This window comes from Lichenostomus cassidix, chromosome 4, assembly GCF_008360975.1.
Source record: "Lichenostomus cassidix isolate B80296 chromosome 4, HeHo_3.0, whole genome shotgun sequence".
Classification (NCBI taxonomy): Eukaryota; Metazoa; Chordata; class Aves; order Passeriformes; family Meliphagidae; genus Lichenostomus; species Lichenostomus cassidix.
In genome coordinates this window covers 67,723,161-67,735,820 of record NC_139484.1, presented here as the reverse complement: position 1 = coordinate 67,735,820, position 12,660 = coordinate 67,723,161, and the positions used below count along the sequence as shown (strand labels likewise).

General features: G+C 39.8%; 1 protein-coding gene across 1 annotated transcript in view; it reads left to right on the top strand.

The window, feature by feature from the left end:
- SORCS2 (sortilin related VPS10 domain containing receptor 2) overlaps nucleotides 1–12,660 on the top strand; it is a 528,344-nt gene that overhangs the window by 119,591 nt on the left and 396,093 nt on the right. The gene's annotated exons all lie outside the window — the stretch shown is intronic.

Here is a 12,660-nt window from a genome sequence, read left to right as displayed (position 1 = left end):
CACCTCTCATGTGAACATCCCAAAGTGCTTTTCAGATGGAGAAGCTGGAACCCAGATTAATGACCCATGCCAGGGGCACAGCCAACAGAACCCAGGCTCCAGGGCATGTTTACCTGGACACCAGACCAAATTGTCTCCCTAGTGTTGGTTTTCATCAGTGATATTATACTGAAGTCCAAGGAAAATGCCACAGAGAAGGAGCCATGTATTTACTGAAAACAGGGTCAGCAGGACTGTTAATTTAGAAACATAGTACATGCATAGCTCACCCCAAAACACACGTGAATATCTGCTGCCCCTCACAAGCCAATATGCCTGTCACTGGATAGCCTCAGGCGTGCACCGTGAAGAAGATTATCGATACTTTCCAATACGAAGAGAACAGTCCGGGCTGGCAAGGAAGGGAGCTGAGCCAACCTCCGAGCAGCGCCGCCTTGTTGTCGTGCTGGCCGCCAGCAGAGGGCGCTGAGAGATGCCAGTCGGGTTCGGCGCTTTTCAGAGCCCGAAGAGTCCCTCCGAGCCCAAAGGAACCCGCTCCTATCCCAAATGAACCCGCTCCTATCCCAAATAAACCCGCTCCTATCCCAAATGAACCCGCTCCTATCCCAAATGAACCCGCTCCGAGCCCAAATGAACCCGCTCCGAGCCCAAAGGAACCCGCTCCGAGCCCAAAGAAACCCGCTCCTATCCCAAATAAACCCGCTCCGAGCCCAAAGGAACCCGCTCCGATCCCAAATAAACCCGCTCCGATCCCAAAGAAACCCGCTCCTGTCCCAAAGGAACCCGCACCGATCCCAAAGGAACCCGCTCCGATCCCAAAGGAACCCGCTCCAAGCCCAAAGAAACCCGCTCCGATCCCAAAGAAACCCGCTCCTATCCCAAATAAACCCGCTCCGAGCCCAAAGAAACTCGCACCGATCCCAGATAAACCCGCTCCGATCCAAAGAAACCCTCTCCTATCCCAAATAAACCCGCTCCGAGACCAAAGGAACCCGCACCGATCCCAAAGGAGCCCGCTCTGATGATCCCAAAGGAACCCGCACCGATCCCAAATAAACCTGCTCCGGTCCCAAATAAACCCACTCCCGTCCCAAATAATCCCGCGCCGATCGTGGGACTCAACGCCAATGCGTTGCTTTTCCTGCCACGGTGCTTCCCCCACCAAGCACTCAGGGCTCTTTGAGCTACCCGCAGGCAGATTTAGCTCTCCAGCGCGTGTTGTAGACCTCAGGTCAGGAGGTCTTCATCAAACTCCACTGGCAAGCAGAGCGATAGTGCTTGTGATAGAGGATTTTCTGCTGAAATAGCAAATAATGTGTGCAGATAATGAGTTGGGATATGCAAGCATCTGTAATTCGGGTATCCATGTGTAATATCCGTATTTAGAGAGTAGGTGGGGAAGGGGAAAAAGGGTTACAAAAGCATCGTGTATAGTTCAGCCACCATGATTGGAGATGGACCTAACTGGAAATACTCTATTTCTGTCCTCATTGGTTAAGGTTTTAGGTGCAGCTATTCTCTGTGACGTCCCTACTTGCCTGGATGGTGTGATGCACAACTAACATACAGATATATTACCTGCAAGGGAGGAACTCATTTAAAAGAGGTGTTTGTTGTGAGCAGATCAGTAAATAAATGGATCAATTGTATGGACTCAAATTCTAGTGTGAGACACTGTGACCCTGGGGCTCTGGCCTATTCTCTATCTACCTATATATTTAATATATTTTTTCATGTGATGGCTCCATTTAGCTCCCATTCTTTGTAAAATAACTAACACAGCAGTGCCCAGGTTATTATCATGTCATACCATACCCAGAGGCCTTGGGTATTATCATGCTATGAATAACAGTAATGTCATTTCCACCTTTAAAGCCTGTCATGACCTCATCATGTTCTTCTATAAATATCGATCTTTTGGATGGTGTTCATTGTTACTCTTCATAAAAACTGCAAGAGGAACATCAGCCTGCCACAGAGGATATTGAATCTTAGAGCAAACAGATCAGTTATGGCCATTTTGGGGTGCTTTGGTGCCTTTGTATTCTTCAGGTTAAAGTGCTATTTATTCTTAGTGCTGTTGACCTGGTTTTAATCCTAGCTAATGTCTTGCAGCCATTGAATGGAATATATTGAGTAGAATAATAAATTCAGTCTTACAGAATGATGCTATAAGAGCAGTTTAAAGAAGGTCAAAGATGGAATTTATTTTCTCTATGTTGTTGGAACTCCTGTGTTTGAGTGTTTAGAAACTTGATATGCCTTTCTAGCAAGTGAATAAATCAGAGAGAAGCTAGAGCCTTATATTGGCAGCTCCTGAGTAGCTTCTCCTTGGAGGTAAATCAGGGAGAGGTAAAAGGTGTTGAATATCTTCAGCTATTTGTGGATATAGAACAGATCAGAGCAGGACAGAATAGAATCCATCCATGAATTAAGCCACCACAAATGATTTTCAGTCAACACACAGTTTCTGTACATTCTATAATAATAAAGAACAGGGGTGGCCGTAGCAGAGGTCATAAGGAAAAGTTGAAGTGTGTTAAATGTTCACATCTGTCAATCCTGCTCTTTTTAGGAGGAATGGAAAATAGCTGAAGAAATCCTGATGCCAATCCCAAATTACTCTGTACATGCTATGGGAAGTCTCTAGGAATGGCATTTGATTCTGAACACACTTGTCTCGTCAGTCATCAAATTGGCATTGCATGCTGTTATCAACCTATTACCCTTTTTTTTTGGTGAAACACAGAGTCTTCACAAGATAAAACCCTGGGTGAAAATCTCTGTGGCTCACAACGAACACTTCCTGAACAAAGCAGAGTTCATACTATGGTTTTCTTCTGAGGATGTTCTGAGCTCTGTACATTTAATACACAAACATAGCAGCAGCTGTAATCAAAAGGAGACTAATACAGAGCCTAAAGATATAAAAATACATGAAACCTACTCATGAAAGTGAGGATTTTGTAGATTGCTCCCTGGAACAGCAAGATCTGTTGAGCACTTTTATGTGATTCCTGTTGACAGAGCACGTGAAGCTGCTCTTACAGGAGAAGGGAAAAAGACTTCCTAGCTGATACAGGACAATTTCTTAAAAGGATAATTGGTGATTATATTAATTTTTTGACAAATGCTTTCAACTGTACCAAAGTACCAATTTATTTGTGGATCTAAACAAAGTGCTGATGACTGAATACAAGTATTTTTATTATCTTGGGGACTATAAAGACTATTGCCTTAATAATATCTGACAGTTTTCCATTGACTTTGGTGGTATATATAAAGAGAAAATGTTTCTCTTTTAAGGGGGAAACCATTTTGGCTTTTTCTCTAATGCTTATGATGTTTCACTTACTAGACAGACATTTGCTTTTTGGTTTGTAAATGTATATTGTTTATCTTGTGCCCTTTTTGGATCAAACTACATAGACTTTAAGTTTTGTCTGCTCTTGAACAGAAAGAGGAAGCTTATTTTAAATATGGTATTTTTAATGGAATCTTAAAAAAAAAAGGCGTATCAGAAATACACAAAGTTTTAGAAAACATTTGTTCTTTATTTTATAAATATTATGTCTGCATTTCAAAATTATGGCACCCATCCCTTTTGAATACAGACATAGGAAACATAGCCACAGGGAAACATAGACAAGGAAGACAGAGAAATGATTCCATGTATTCATTAGGTTTTTACACTGAAAGATATGATTCTTCTGGTGTTCAGTTTTCTACAGATGGTTTAGAGCATGTAATAATGTACAGTGGAGGCACATGTATGTAAAACATCAACTCTTGGAAACTAAATCAACTTTCTTATCATCTGCACAGAGTTTTTAAAAAGGCCCAAATTCTCTTCCTTGCTCTTTAGCAGAAGGGGCTGTTTGCAACAGGGCAAGAGCATTTCTAGCAGAACTTTGCCAGATGTGTACTAATGCCTTCATTTCAATTTGGAAAGGTTTTAAAATGGCTTTTCTAATTCAGGATATTTTGATATTCAGTAAAAATTTTAAAAGATCTGGGATTAGGATGAATGCCTTTAATAAATGTATTTTAAATTAAATAGGATTTTTTTTTCCTGTCTAGCTCCAAGTTGCCCATCAAGTCCTATTTTCTGTTAGCTCTAGGTACTTCCCTGTGTAAAGTCACAGGGGTCAGCAGAGTTAATCCATGCAAATGTTTTTGCCCAATGTCATTTTTGGTAACTTAATTTATGCTTAATTGCTCCACATAATTACAAAGAGTACTTTAGTGGTAGTTTATGAGAAATAATCTCAATGAACCATTGCTAACACCATGGCTCCACAAATGAAATGTTGCATCACAGTCTGCTAGTTCTGGTACCAATTTCTGTGTTAAATAAATGAAAGGTGACAAGAGTAGCTCAGTCTGCGAAAAAGAGTAATTTTCCCCCATACCATGGGAAGATTTCTTGCTCCTTATATAATTTCCCTGCCCTGAGTGTAATGGGATTCTGTATAAGCCATCTCTACAGTTGAAGAGTACCTTGTCAGTTAGGCTGGTGTGTTCCTGCTTGGTATCTCTGGGCTGTGGATTGGTGATAATAATGACACAGTGCTGGGCATTGGTGTTACAATTGTACTGGAGAGTCTGCTGCTTATGGATTGCATTTGTCCAGTGCCTGTGTTGCAGGGGGCTGTGTGTTTTAACTTGGGAACCAGCATCTATTACAGAAGGTTAGGCTGGCCTAAATTGATATTGCAACTCAGAACACTAAGGAGAATGACACCACCAGCAGCTGTGGAATAACCCATACCTACTTGGTAGGTTATCTAGAAATATGCCTGTCTATTAATATATAAACTTGCAGTAGATTTGTATTCTCTTTGCTTCAGCTGGTCACAATATTTTCCTTTATATCTCTGTATTGCACGAAGATTTCTGGTGTTTCTTTCAAGCCATTTCCTTAAATATTTGATTTTGTTAGTATTATGTAAATACTAGCAATCTAGGGCAAGATTCTGGTCTGCTTTCATTTGCCATGGTCTGGAGTAACTGTGCTCAGCTGAACTATTCTAGACTTGTGTGGCAAAGGAGGACATGGTCTGGTCCCTACCAGAAAATGTGAAGTGTAGTCTCCCATTTGATTCATGTGCATTGTTCTCATTATCCTTAATGAATGTTGTGGACATATATTAGGAGAATAGGCCCTATTAGGAACTGTCTAAGGAGTGAAATGAAAATGATAATCGCTTTGTCTTGGATGAGGTATTGTATTTATTCTATGGGATTTTAAAGGCTATTTTAGTGTTTAAATTATCTGGTGCATTAGAGAATGGTTTAGATAGGCTTTGGTTGATTGACAGTGGTGGGTATGTTTTAGAAAATTATTATACACATTGGGACTTCAATTTTGCTGTGAATTATATTATTTTTGGAGATGTAAATTGCAGTCTCTCCCAGGAGACAGAAATAATGTGCTGCTTATTTGATTTTTAGCAATAATTAAAACGATGTGTTAAATTAGGCTCAGGTATTGTCATGAAACAGGACAAACCCATTTGTGTGGGGGAGTTCAGAATCCTTGACAAAGCTGTGACGTTTTTGTAGTAAAATAAACTGTGTACCTTGTGGTTTGTATCCTAGAAATCATCCTTCTCCATGTATATCATCACGTAAGAAGGCCAAGTAGTCTGGCAGAGAGACAAGGCAATAGAGCTGTTCACTGAGATGGAGGGTGGATGCACTCCAAGTGGGAATTAAACTAATTGGAGTGGACTGGAGCTATTGCCTTGCCTTGCACTTAGCTGACACAGAAGACTGTAATTTTGAATGCTGTTGATCCTTTAATTTTCATCCCTTGCCATTCAGATTCAGACCAGGCTGTGACTGAAGCAGTAAGTACCTACATAAGGGCTTTGAGGGAGAATTCACTGCCAGCTGCACAGTGCAGAGATCTGCAGGTTACATCTCACTGCTCACATCACCAGGCTTTGTGGCAGGGCTGTAGGAGGGAGCAAGGTTAAAATAAAAATCATGTGGTCTCCTTGTTATTTGGACTTCATGGCTTCCTACCAGCAGCCCCAATTTAGTTAAGGTTGTTTTTTTCTCCCCTAGCGTAGAGAAATAAGTAACGTTTGTTACAGTTGATGGGAAGCAAATTGAGTGCAGTGGAGTGGGTGATCTTTATTGAGAACTAGGTGGCAATGTCACATATCACCCTGTGTGCAGAATCTGCAAGTGTAAAGATACTCTTTCCTTCCTAACCAGAGCAGGGGGCATCATACTAGATGGATGGAGTGAATGAATGTGTGAGGATTTGGAGAGTTCTTTCATGCTGCAATTGAGAAGAATTTTAGATAAACTGTTAATCTCCAAGTAGCAGCAATGAAAGTTTTATCAGCCAGTTGATGGCTTTGTTAAGAGAAAGAAAAAGACTTAAATGTGAGTACTACTAGTGCAGAATAAGTTGTTTCTAAATAGGGCTGTGTGTGTCTGTGTGCACATCCTGAAATGCTCTAAGCACAAGGTGTTTGTCTGAAGCACAGGTGTGGGATTTGGAATAGCATTCACATAATTTCCTAAAGTCAGCAAAGGCAAACCTACTATATCAGCAATCTATGGAATGAAGACTTAAAATAGTTTCTGTTGTACAACATTGTCTGCAGAAGCTCCATGTATAGTGAAATGCTTTGGAATTTAACCATGCCACTTCTTAATGAGGTCATCTGGTGCTTTGAGACCACTTATTATTCAGATACTGGAAGGAGCACTAAGAGTGATTCTGATTTTGTTTCCATTTTTGTTGTGGGCCTTAGCACAGAAGGCTTTTATTTAACTTTAATCACAAAATCACTTATGTATTCTTTAGACCTCCACGTGACAATGTGTACTCATAACTTAGGATGTTAAAATTCAGCTGTGGTAGGAACCTACAGTCTCTGGAGTCTTACATATTTCTCAGTGTTTGTGAAGTATAAGTTAGCAATGTGATATTCAAATTCTGTGAAATTAAGGACCATCAACTTAGGCATCTCTCTAGGCAAACTCTGAATGAGACTGTCAACCAACACAGGGAGAATGCAAAACTTGCAGTGTTGCATCAAAAGAACTGTGTGACTCCTATAGCCTCTATTGCCAGGAAGTACTTGATTTTCCCAAAGACAGGGATAGAAAGTGGCTAGTAATATGTAACTGCCATATATATATAAATTTCAGCATTACAGAGGCTTATCATATGCAAACTGAAAAAAGTAAGTAGTGTTATGGCCAAAACATTTTTTCTAACATTAGTTTGTGTATTGAGTGGATATTCTCTCAACCATTGTTTTTATTGACTTTATGTTCACAGCTGTTCATCACAGTACTTATTCCTTTCCTCATTCCTTTTCTTTTTCATACTTAAAGGTAAAAATATAATTTCATCTCAATAACAATAGGACGTGATGATTTTCACATTCAAAAAAATTAAAAAGCTGGAGAGGTTCCCCAAATCTTCCACATTCTCAATTAGTATTTTTCTCTATCACTTTTCCAGCTTCATGTGCTTTCATCTTGATGACCACTTCCTTGTAGCAGATCAAAAAGTCTTCCTGCTGTCAGAGAAACTCCTAATTTCTTTTATTCTTTGGAACAATTTTTTCACGTCTCTTCAGCAAATCAGTTCACCTTACTGATGGTCTTCTGTTCTTCACATTTTATCTAAGAGTGTATATTTTTTCCTTGTTTCTGTCTGTATCTTCATTTCTGCGTCATTCTGCTCTGTCTTGGCATTACAGTCATTAATTATATATTTTCAAGGTTAAAAAAAAGGTACATTTTGTTTGAAAAACTCAAAGTAAGATGAATTTGTATAATATTTGCTTTGTTCTGTTAATTCCGGATGCTTCTTCTGTCCCTGCAAAAATGTTCTGGAAGCGTTCCCTATCAGTTCCAAGCTCTGTCATGCAAAGTTACATCTTGAGATTGGTTTATCTGTATTGATTATGGCTGTGTAGAAAAGGAGGGTGAACAGTATTATTTTTCTACTGTTTCTGCTAGACCAGTTGAGGACCATTCCTTCCCAAACACCTGAGCTTGCTGTGTCTGTTAGCATCCTCATCTGTCCTAACCACTCTGTAAACACAAGCATTACTCGTCTGTCACCTCAAATGGCTTTGTGTTAAGGAGCTGTGCTGTCCTGTGGGCAGGCTGCATTTCAGGCAGTCTTGGCACAGAGGAGCTGTCTGGTTTCGGGGAGGGATGTTTTCCTCTGCTTTTGAGTGTATCATATGTTTTTCACAAATGAATTTCTCAGGCTGAATGTGATGCCATGGCGCGTGGATCAATAGTGTTCCTCTGTGGCAAGGTGTACTGAATGCCAAATGTCTTTGGCCGTCTGTTATTCTAAGGCAACTTAGCAGAGCCAAGAAGCCTGCACCACCACTTTCATTAAGGGTAATTATCCCTGAGCAGCTGGGATAGGAGCTGAAGCTTGAATGGTAATTAGCTGCCATTGCTAGGAGATGCATTTTTAGGTTTCTGTACCATTTTACTCTCTGTTTAAAGAACAGACAGGGAATTGTGATAAATCCTGAGTCCTTGCTGCTGGAGAAAAGCTGCCTGCCTACAGATCAGCTTCAATTAGGATGTTCTTTGCATATCATCCATGTGGTCTTGCTGCAGTGAGAAATCATCCTGCATTTGGATGGTTTGGGTCTTTGCAGCAACATTAACATTTTCCTATATGTTTTCTCGACAGATGTGTTACTTTATCATTGTATTTTATGTTGTAATAAAGTGACAACTACTGCAAATCTGTTTCAGTTTTATTATAGAGGCAGAGATATGTTTGCGTGTCACCTGTGAACAGAATTAACAGACTGGTAGAACAAAACACAACCTCAGTCCAATATAACTTTGATGTGTTTCTGTCCATCAGTATTTTCAAAACGTACATTTTCAGTAGAAGTTTTGTGCTAGACTTAAATAGAAGAATACCTTTCTATTTTTAAAACATTTTCTTCCCCACAACCGTATTTGGTATTATGTTTTGGTATCAGTACATAGCATTGGAAGAGCTTGACAAGTGGTGTGTCCTTCCTGCAACATCTTTTCATGATATGGGAGAATTTTTAGAGAGATGGGAAAGAATTTGTAAAGCTTTTATTATGTAGCATAAATCTGCTAGACACTTGATGACTCCTACTCTGTTCTTGGATAATAACAGTCATCACTATCTACTAATGTTCATCTTCAAAACTTTTTACAAGCATTAGTTAATGAACTTTTGGAGCAGTATTTAATTAATAAAAAGAGGTTCATGATGGAAAACTGAAGTAAAGATGCCAGGCAGTACACGTCCTGCATTATATTTCTGTGTAGACAGCACTTCTTTTAAGATTGGAAGGAAAGAAAGCAATTGAAGGATTGCTTCTTCTGTGGTTTGCTAAGGACCCCTAAAGAATTGCTTCAGTGAGAACAAGGACATTCAGCATGACAGTGCTAGATGCTGGGTCCTGGTAGGATTTGTCCTGAATGTACAGTTCCATTTTCTGGTTGCCCAATTAAATTTTCCATGACTGGCATTTTCAGTCTACTAAGTAGAGTAATTATTGATTTCTGTTCACATTGCCTACGAGAATAAACAATTACAATCTCTGTCTATTACAGATTTGCCCATATGACCTTAGAAACATGTTTTATCCTGCAACTTCAAACATTTGAGTTAAGGTTTTTCAGCATTCTCTGGGAAACCTAAGGCATGGTTCATTCCCTCCCCCAGTTATAGCAGAATTTCAATATACAGTATTTATGACAGTACTGAGAATCATTGATGCATTGCATTGGTGGGAATGGAGAGGACGTCAGCAGAGCCTGAAGTGTTTGAGGGGATAGACACAGGTTTGATTTTTGCTGTATGCCTTGAGGTGTTTTTTCAACTTTCTGAAAGCCTTTGTGGAAGTCTGCTGATCTCTGGAGGGAAGACTGTGCTTGTCTATCTGTTAATCAGTAGCAGCAGTTTTCATTGCCAGGTACATTTCTTCCTTTGATATTTTTGCTCTGCGAACCACAAAGTCCAGCAGCTCACGTTCTGCTGTAAATGTGCTTTGTTAGTGCTGGTATTGCTTTGGCTGCTGCCTTTTTGTATAAAAAAGAATGTGGTACAAAGGTTTGGTTATAGTGATGCCTAAGAGGGAAGAGCTCAGAGGATGGAGTAGAGATCCTGACTTTAAAATAATGATCCATTTATGAATAACAAAATCCCTCCAAATACCTTCCCTTGCAGCAACTCTTCTTCCTGCCTTCTTCCCTTTTTTTGGTTCATCTTTGTGTCCAGCAGGTTATTGCTTGTAGGTTGTGTGAAGTTACAACTTAATAATTGCAAGTTCCCTATGTTGGTTACATATAGGCCCCCTGTTGCCTTGTTAAGTGCTCTGTTACCAGTGAATGTTCTTAATTATGTTCTGGAAGATGTTGTTCAAGTCACAAGTCATTTACTCAAGGTTTGGGCCCAGCAGGTTAACCATTTTCAAATTAATTTAGTTTGCTAAACAGAAATGACTTACATCTCCTGAATGCTGATAACTTGCACTTTCTACTGAATTCTATGTGAGAAGAGATTATTTTCTGCATTTTAAAATCAGGCTAAGTGCTGGTTAAATGAAAGGATAGGCTGGTTCTAGTCTCCCACTTTGGAATATGCTGAATATGATTTTGCTAGTGAGAGGTTTCTATAAAGTCTCTGGCTTGCATATTTAGAAGGGACATTAATTATGTGCTAATGAAAACAGTTACCTCTAAAGTTCTAGGAGCAACTTCTGATCATAGATGACTAGACATGAAGATCTGTTGTTCTCTATCTTACCAGTTTTACATAAAATAAGAATAAGAATCTCTCTCATTCCTTAGTGCATGCAGATATGTAGTATAGCAAATGCTCTAAGCATTGTAGATACTGAGGGTAAGTAATTTTTTTTTAGATCATTTTATTAAGGACATACCTGTTTTTATGGATCTTCACTTATATGTAATTTTTTTTCCCTTTCATTGAAAGTCACAGAATCTAATTTCTTTGGTGTCGTTGTCATCATCAGCTTTGTCTCTGCCGTTATTAATTAATGAATGACAGCCACTAGAAACCCAGACTCAGAAAAATTGATGCAGGACTGTGTGTAGCATGAAGGGCAGGGCTGCACTGCTCATAGACATGGAGCTTTGCAACAGCAGACTTGTATCTGGCTAAAACTAGATGCTGACAAATAATAGGGGAAAGTGTTCCCCTGCCTCCCATATCCAGTTGTAAATAAATCAATAAATCAAGCAAGCAAACAAGTAAACTAAAAACCTCTGAACAGATATAGATCTTCTTTAGCCTAGCTGAAATAATTTAATGAATTTTTAGTGAGAAGAGCATGACCATGCCCTGCTGACCAGGAAAGAAATGGAATGTTTGGACTTTGTCATGAGCACGGCCTCAGTTTAGGATGAAAACATGCATCAATTCTGACTATACCTGAATTTCCATAATCATAATTTCAATAGGTTCTGTTAGCAGAAGCATAGCTTGTATTAAATGTTGTCATGGGTTTATGTAGCAAACTTCAGCCTGAGCATGTTATTGTTTTTATACCTGGGACTGGGGATTCCTATTACTGTGTATCTTGAAGTATATGCAGTTTTGTTTTTTATTCACTCTTGCTGTTGATAACCTGTCCACCTTCAGGAGAGCATGTCAGTTGTTTTAATCTGAGCTAGTAGTGGTGAATATCAATACCTTTTAGTGCTATACTTCAGTTATATATATATATCTGTGACTTGGTTAGTATAGAACTTGTGACTTCCAGCAAAGTGAACTTAATCATAGGAAGCATTGAGCTCACAGAGAAACTGTCAGCCATAGAATTTAATTTTATAAATAGCTGTAATGCTATACTTGTTAAAATTACTTTGGGAAAATATCACTTCAACACACATCTGCATCCACCCACAGTTAAAAAGATTGGGGGTTTTTTTAGCTAGGTAAAGCCAAAAAATTACTGTCGAATAACTATTCAGGTTGTTCTGTCTGGGTTTATGAAGTAAAATCTGTCAATATGTAAGTGAGTTTATAATGAAACTTTGTAATTTGATCAGTGAATCTTGTTCCAAATATTGTAGATGTAGAGGAGGGATGGGACACATCAGACCTGTGGAAATGTCCAAGAGTCCTGACTGACCTCTCCCACAAACAAGTGGGAGAGCTGAGAGGCATCTGGCAGGAAAGCTATATGTGGATGGAGCACTTAGTCACCAGGAGGTGGGTGGCACTAAAAATGGGTTTGTGAGACTGATTGTCTGGATTGAGATCATACAGATTTTGTGGGTATTTGACAGCTGGGTGTTGGTGGAAACTCAGAGGCTCCTAGTAAGAGAACACGTAAATAATGGGGATTTGGGCTACTTAGGACAGAAAAGCAAGTAAGTGCTTAGAAAAAAAGGGTGCTGGGTGCTCGAGGAGTGTCTGGTACAGCTGGATTTGGAGGAACGTGAGACTGCTAAGTCAGCAGTAGGTTCTTGACCTGATGGTCATGCTGCCACATCCCTGTGGCCTCTGCCAGTAAGTACAAGGCAGCTGGAGGGGAGGTCTGGCTGCCCTTCCTCCAGAGGTGACTGTGGCTTGAAACTCTGGCTGTGCACTTGTTGTGTTCAGCAGGACTTGAGCTGGTCTGAACTGGACTTCAGCAG